Genomic DNA, 7245 nt, shown 5'->3' on the forward strand with positions numbered 1-7245 from the left:
TGTCCCAGGACCCAATGAACCTCAGCAATAAGCCATTTCCCAGAATTGAACTGTGGTTTGGTGACTCAGTGACACATAAATGCTCTTGAAGTAAACAATTGAATGTTTTAAATAAAAATTCTGTTTCTCCTGTAAATAATTAGTTACTAATCCTAAAATTATTGTTTATATGCCAACTTATTAAAAGAAGTAGAAAAAAAAGGAGAAATACAAAGTTCCTCAATGAATTCTGTACAAAGAGAAAAATTCTGGCTATCCTGGGAGTTTTGCCATTCTTCCCAATGAGACCAGGATTTGGCATGAAGGGAGTTGTCACTTGTGTAAAAAATAATTATGAAATGACTGAAGAAAAATACAGTCTTTTGTTCAAAACATTATACTAAAATATCTGGCTTTGGCACAGTCTTCCTCCACCCCACAGTTTAAAGTGTAGAGTGCACATCCTCTTCTTCTCCTCCTACCTGTCTAGAAATCAGTTTATTGGAGCAGGTATTATTTTTGCTATGTGAATGGAGAGCACCTAGCAAGATGAGCTCTCCACTAGTTGGCGAGTCTAGCAACTGCCAATATAAACACGGTAAATGAACCCATCTGTAATACCTGCCCTGTACCTGACAATGGCTAGAATAGTCTTTCCAAATACTAAAAATATTTTTTAAATTACTCTTTTCTCCTGCACTTCATATGCTAGAAGTAAAATAATTTCCTATTTTTCTTTCTAAGGATGTAGCACATTGATGGGAACATTGTGGAAGTACAGAACTATTTATCCATGCCAGTATCCAAAAGTCTGAATGTCTTCTGACAAGCTAGCATTGTGTGCTATGTTAAGCAAGGAAGAACTTTACATGGTATCTACAGTAATTATAGCAGTTTCCTCTGGAAGGCTGCAAAATGTGCAATATACTGGAGAAAACTGGATTCCTTTTCAGGGCCTTCAACTAAAAAGTATGTGAACGGTCACAAATGAGAATGCGGCAGAGGAGTCACAATCTCGGCCTCTACCATATCAGACCAAGAATTCATGGACTTTGCAGAATAACTTTCTTTCCCCAAGTGAAACAATTTTTATGATTAAGCTTTACTAGCAACACAGCGAGTAATCTTCATTAGATGATCCTTTATGCACTGAGCACTCTTGTTTGCCCACAAAGAGATAGCCAAGGTCTCATGGCTCTGAGTCACAAGCTCGGACCATTCAGGGCCACCCCAGAGGTCGATATCCCGTCTCTCCACGTGATCTCCCCACCAAAGAGCAGAGGCAGCCAAAGGGGCAGCATGAGGTTTTCAGTCACTAGAGTTCAGCCCTACTTTTTTTTTTCTTTCTTTTTTTTTTTTTTTTAAACAATGTAGTCCTCACATTCATACTGGATACCTCAAAAGAAAATAGCAAAATACATACTCTACTCTCTTAGTGAGGATATCCTGAATTTTGTTTCAGATCTACAGCCCCATATCAGAAGAATATTCCTATTTGCCCAAATCAAAAAAGACACATCTTTGGTATTTTAATCTCCACTGTCCGGAGATAGTCATACTTGGAATTAATTCTCAGGCTTTGGTCTCCAAACTAGGCATGTTGTCAAGCCATATTGCCAATTATTGCACTTACTTTATTTTTTCATAACGAAAGGTGATTAATCAGTTAATACTAATCTATGTGGTGAAGCACCCACCCACTCTCACCAAGTGCCTCTACCTACATACAAATGCACTGAATTAAATAATGAATATATAAAACGGCTACAGCACTTTGGGGATGAGGACTGAGAGGGTTTTCATCCTTACTCCACTGCTTGATATTTAAGCAGCAACACCTCGTTTTGGCAGACTAACACTTGCCATTTCTAAGATGACTGGAGCTCGGCTCCCTTCAAGAGGAAGAGCTTCCCACTGAGACTGTAAGTGGGCTAGAGGAACACGATGGCATGGAGGAGAGGAAGGCTCCTGGCACATCTGGGACTGTGCGGGGCACTGCCATGGGCCAGAGAAGCAGCAGTGGCCAGGAGCTGGCTGACAAACCCCGTGAGCAGTGAGAGGAAGCTCTGCAAAGACACCCCGGGAAAACACAGCATAAGAGCACAAAAGTTGGATATCACAGAGTACTGGGAAGATTAAAAAGGATAGGAAAACCCCAAAGGGGTAGAAATGAGGTGAAGATCTGCAGAGAGACTGCTGAGAAAGATGTTATGCAGAAGGATAGAGTAGGGTACATTTATGTTTTGGAGACTATGAAAACAGGACAGTGAGGGAAGCAGAGATGCGAAGAAAGTGAATAGAATGATAAATGGTGACAACTAGAGTGAGAGAAAACAGCTTAGGAGAAATGAGTGGGACCTCTTTCTGGTTGGGAGATTCATGCTTTTCTGAACAATCTGAACAGAACTGAATTTTGAATCTGAAAATGCCCCTAGAGACTTACACCTGAAACCCATTTACAGGCAGGTGGATCCCCTCCGAAGTTTCAAAAGATGGAGAGAAAAACAAATCAATTAGAACAATTTAACTTCTTAACTCTGTTACGCTCATCTCTTCATTTTTGGAAGTAAGTTCATGAATGGGTACCATTACTACTGTGTCTGTGGACATCACAGAGATCCCACAGACACAAGATTATGTCTTACTTATGGGAAAAACAAATAGAAAGCCAGTCAGTGAGGGGAGAACAAAGTCTTCACTAGATCTCAAATAACCTAGTAATAACACGAGAAATGCTCAGAGGTGGTGCCCCAGTCAAGATTTTTTGGCTGTCATACTCTGACCTTTATGAGGACATGACACAGGACACCATGACCTTCAGGCTGGGCACACTCTTGTGTAGCAGGGTGACCTGGAAAAGAGCAACTCCAGTGCAGGAGATCCTGCTGGCGCCCGACCGTTTCCACACTGAGCCCAGCATTCTCCTTTTTAAGGTCTGCCGAACTGCGTCCCTTCGGAAAAGCAGCTCTGGAAGTTTCGTAATTGGGCACTTGGGAAGCACAGGGGAATGTTCCAGTGCATTTTGACTGCCTTCTCCAGGACATGATCCCTCATACTCTATTTTGGCACAGGCTATGGCCCTTTTATTTTTCTTGGGGGCCATCTTGGCTTTGTGGTGGCAGATTATTTGATGTGTCATCTGAACATTTTGTTCTGTAAACTCCATCCACAGAAGTTACTCTCACTTTAACTTCCATTTTTACTGAGAAAATCTGAACTGGCAACTCCACATCACAAAAAATGACAAGCTGTGCTATGGGCTGTATTGATTTGTAACTGAACTTTTAAATTTGCTTTCACTATTCAATGGCAAAGCAAAATGAACATTTTGGAGCTGAGTTATACAGAGGATTTTGTGCCAATATATATGCAGTGGAAAATGTATTATACCATAGCTTATGGTACATGATACCTATATAATGAGCAAGCAGTATTCTCTCCTATATAAAACATATTGAACAACCATGCTTCATATGAGAAATAAAAACTATCTGGTTTCTAAATACATTTAATGAAAAGGCCCCTTCACAACTAGCTTGTAGGCACAACTCAGAAGTGAACTTTGACTCATACTCTGTATTGCTGGGCTTGCTCAACTCATGAGGATGGAAGACGGTGCAATAAAGTATAAGATCAAAAATACAGTGCATAAATCCATTTAAATATTTTCTGTCTACTCTCCTGAAACATCTGATCATAACGGCAAAGAATTAAAGAATTTTATAATATGCATGTTCAGCAGTTCTGTCTAATCCTATTCCTTCCTCTTTACACAGTGATAATCCTGAACACCTACTGTTTAGGACAGGGTATTGATTTTACCTTTCAGATACAGAATTTCCTGTTTTAACTTGCTTCTAAAATATCCTAAAAAATGCTGAGCACAAATAAGTCAAAATCATGGCTGCTCCACATCAGTCAGGATCAGACCATAACACAACAGGTGTTCAGCTCTGTGAAGGCTTCAGCAGAACAGTTCAAACGCCAGAAAAATATTATATGCAAACAATAGGCCCAACAAGTTATAACTGTAACCATGTTGCTTTACAGATTTTGAAAGCACTTGGGTTTTAGTAAGTAGAACTGCAGGGTGAACAGTTTAGATTAATTTAGACGGACAAAATAATTCTTTCTATAGCACCACACTGGCGAGACTTCAGTTCGGACATGTGGTTTGCAGAACGGGCTGAATGTCAGTTGCCCTGTTGCCATCTACCAAAAATGCAGGTGCTCCACAGCATCACAAAAACTACTGTCGTAATTCAGCAAGATAAAAGTTGTTTTCATGATTTAATCAAAACCTAAAGTTTTATTATTTGGGGGTAAATGTATTCATAAATTATTGGAAAATATTATAATTAATTTTGTCTTAGCCAAAAAGAGAAGGCTGCAAAACAGTTTCAGCGTTTCTGTCACTTTCCCACACTAAACACATGTTTTCATATGAAGCATCTAGCATAGCAGAGAAAGACTTTAACATTATCTTTAAACCACTTGGATATCAAGTAGAAAACTGAGTAATGCCTCTCTTGCCCAGGATTTACAGAAATGAATAATGGTATCTTGTTTACAGGGTATCTCAAATTACTTATCATTATCACTGTATGGAGCACTTGACCTTAGACACACAGGCCCTAAAAAAAAAACTGCTTATTCTCCGCTTAAAACTATCACAGACAAGTGGACTACAGACTTTGCTTTGCTTCAACCCTTTGCTGAAACACCAGCTTTCTCCACTACTTAGCACTTTACTTCAGCCTACTATATGTGTACACAGGATGGCATAAGAGGAGCACAAAACTGGAAGCATCACTACTTAGCCACTATTTTGATAACCCGTGTTTTGCTTTTGCAAACCAGCTCTATTAAAATTTATTTCCTCTCACAGGAGCTAATGTCCCATAAGGTTACTCCAGCAATCAAGGAGTTTTTTCAAGCTATGTTAATGTCTTCCTATGGCATAAAAGAATTACACAAAGCACAGACACTCTCTGCCTGCTTTTGCTGCTGTTGTGCAGTGGGGTGATGACAACCCCACATGTCAGTTTATATCATGTTAAAGCAAAATAGCATATTTGGAGCATTAATCTCAAATATTCTCTTTGAGAGACTCTCTTAACAAAAAGCCATATAGTGAAAGCTAGTTAGATTTACAAGAGAGTAAGATCTGTAACGGCGCATTAAGAGATGTTTATCGTTAGCGATTTAGGCCTTAATTCAGAAAGAACTTTACATACTTGCATAAATATCCAATTGAACAAGGATCCTGGAGGGCTAATGATGATGGCAAAGCAAAAGGGGTAATATAAAAGAGCTTATATTTAAGTGATTATCCCTGTGTTTTTGAAGAGCCTTAGAGATACTTCAGGGCTTACATGTTCATTCTCCAGCATATGGGAGTTTCATTCAGATAACTGCTTTGACGTAAAACTTTTCTTGTTTTTCTATTTTGTTCTGTCAACCCAGGAAACATTAGCTCTCATTGAAATTTCAACAAGGGACAGCTTATCTTCCATTCTAATTTCTTTTATTACTCACTGTAAAGTCTGCATTAGATGAAGGTTGTCTTGAATTACCCAGCAAATCTGGGTAAAACTGAATTACATAAAATAATCACAAAGATACTATATTTCAAAGATTTTTATTGAAAGTGGTGATTTTTCCACCCTCATGATGAAATGGATTAAGAAAAATAATGTTTTCTAAATGTCAAGAGGGAGGCACGTGGCTCAACCTTGTTAACAAGAATTGTTTTTGTCAATGCGTCTTATATATGTTGTGCCTAAAAAACAAGTGAAGCAGAAATGAACATGTTCCAAGCTACAAATGTCACACTATTGAATGGGGATAAGTATTACCTGAAGATTGGTACTGGCATTTGTTCTGAGCTATTTTCAGGGGCCTGGATATGAACAGTAGGATTAATGCAGCTTTAGGTTTTCCGCTTTTCTCAACCAGAGCTTTAGAGAGTCAGTATTTTGTTCTGAAAAAGAAATTCTAAATACAAGAAGATCATTGTTTGTATTTCAGGCCTTCAGTTCCAGTGTGCAAATATACAGATGCTGTTGTAACTATGGATATAGCTTTTGTATATTGAGTGACTTGATGATTTTCCATACCTGAACCTACTTGCCCTAAAACTGATAGCAGAATCACAATACTATCAAATCAAAATGTATGGCTTAAATTCATCTCTAATTCTAGTGGGGGCAAAAATTTGAAGCAGCTTACTGTCAACAAAATCAAGGTAATAGGTCCAGAACAAGAAGTTGGCTGTTTTCTGAAATATGTCTCCCTAGTCAGTAAAAGCTAAAGGAGGAGGACAAAGAATAGCTAATAATTTGCCCAAATCCTTTTCCAAGCCAGACCAGTGGTCCTGCGTGCTTACCTGCCAGCACAGAAGCAGCTCAAACGAAATGGACGTTAGACAGAAGTTGACAATATGACATGCACCAGAAGAGCACAGTGTGTTTCTAGACGGTTAAGCTCAGGCATGATGTCAACCAGTTAGGCAGAGAATATCCCTTAAGGCATAATGAGGGCATATCTAGAATATTATATGAAGTTCTGTATACCGTGGATGCAAAGAAGTATCAATAATAGAAAAGAAGTAACAGACAAGTAAAATTAAATGCTTTTGGGGCTGGACTGACAGTTGATACATCAGTTGAGAGTTAAGTAGGGCTTGGTCAGGGGACAGGAAAGTGAGCACATGATAACCACGTTCAAAAGCGAACAAGGGATGATGGAAGAATGTGACCTGGGAAATTCAGTTAAATTCTGCTACTGGTTACTGGTGGACATGTAATTAGGTTATAGGGCAGCTATATTTAAAAAGGAGAATTCCTGCCTGGTTTTAATTGATATTCTGAAATGGAGAAACCCATATTGCTATTTCTGAGGTTTACCCAAAAGCTTATTTTTCAAAAGAAAAATTCAATGACTCCACCAACAATTAGGCTCAAGTTGGAGAAAACTTTCTGCAAACATTCCCTTTGAAATGTCAAAATACAAAACACATGTTTTATACATACATAAATATATTTATTACTATTATAAATAAATAAGGAGTTTCAAGTTATCTGGCAGTAAGCTGGTGGTCATAAAATATGACTGCATTAAAATGATCTAAATGCCCATTTGCTTATGGTTTTGGGCAGATAGGAGTCATGGAGAGAAAAAATAATACTTGTGAAAATGAAGTAATAGCTCATATTTTGCTTATTTTGACAGAAAATTGCTTGCACCCTGTGTAATTGCTCTCTG

Source organism: Rhea pennata, chromosome 2 (assembly GCF_028389875.1).
Source record: "Rhea pennata isolate bPtePen1 chromosome 2, bPtePen1.pri, whole genome shotgun sequence".
Classification (NCBI taxonomy): Eukaryota; Metazoa; Chordata; class Aves; order Rheiformes; family Rheidae; genus Rhea; species Rhea pennata.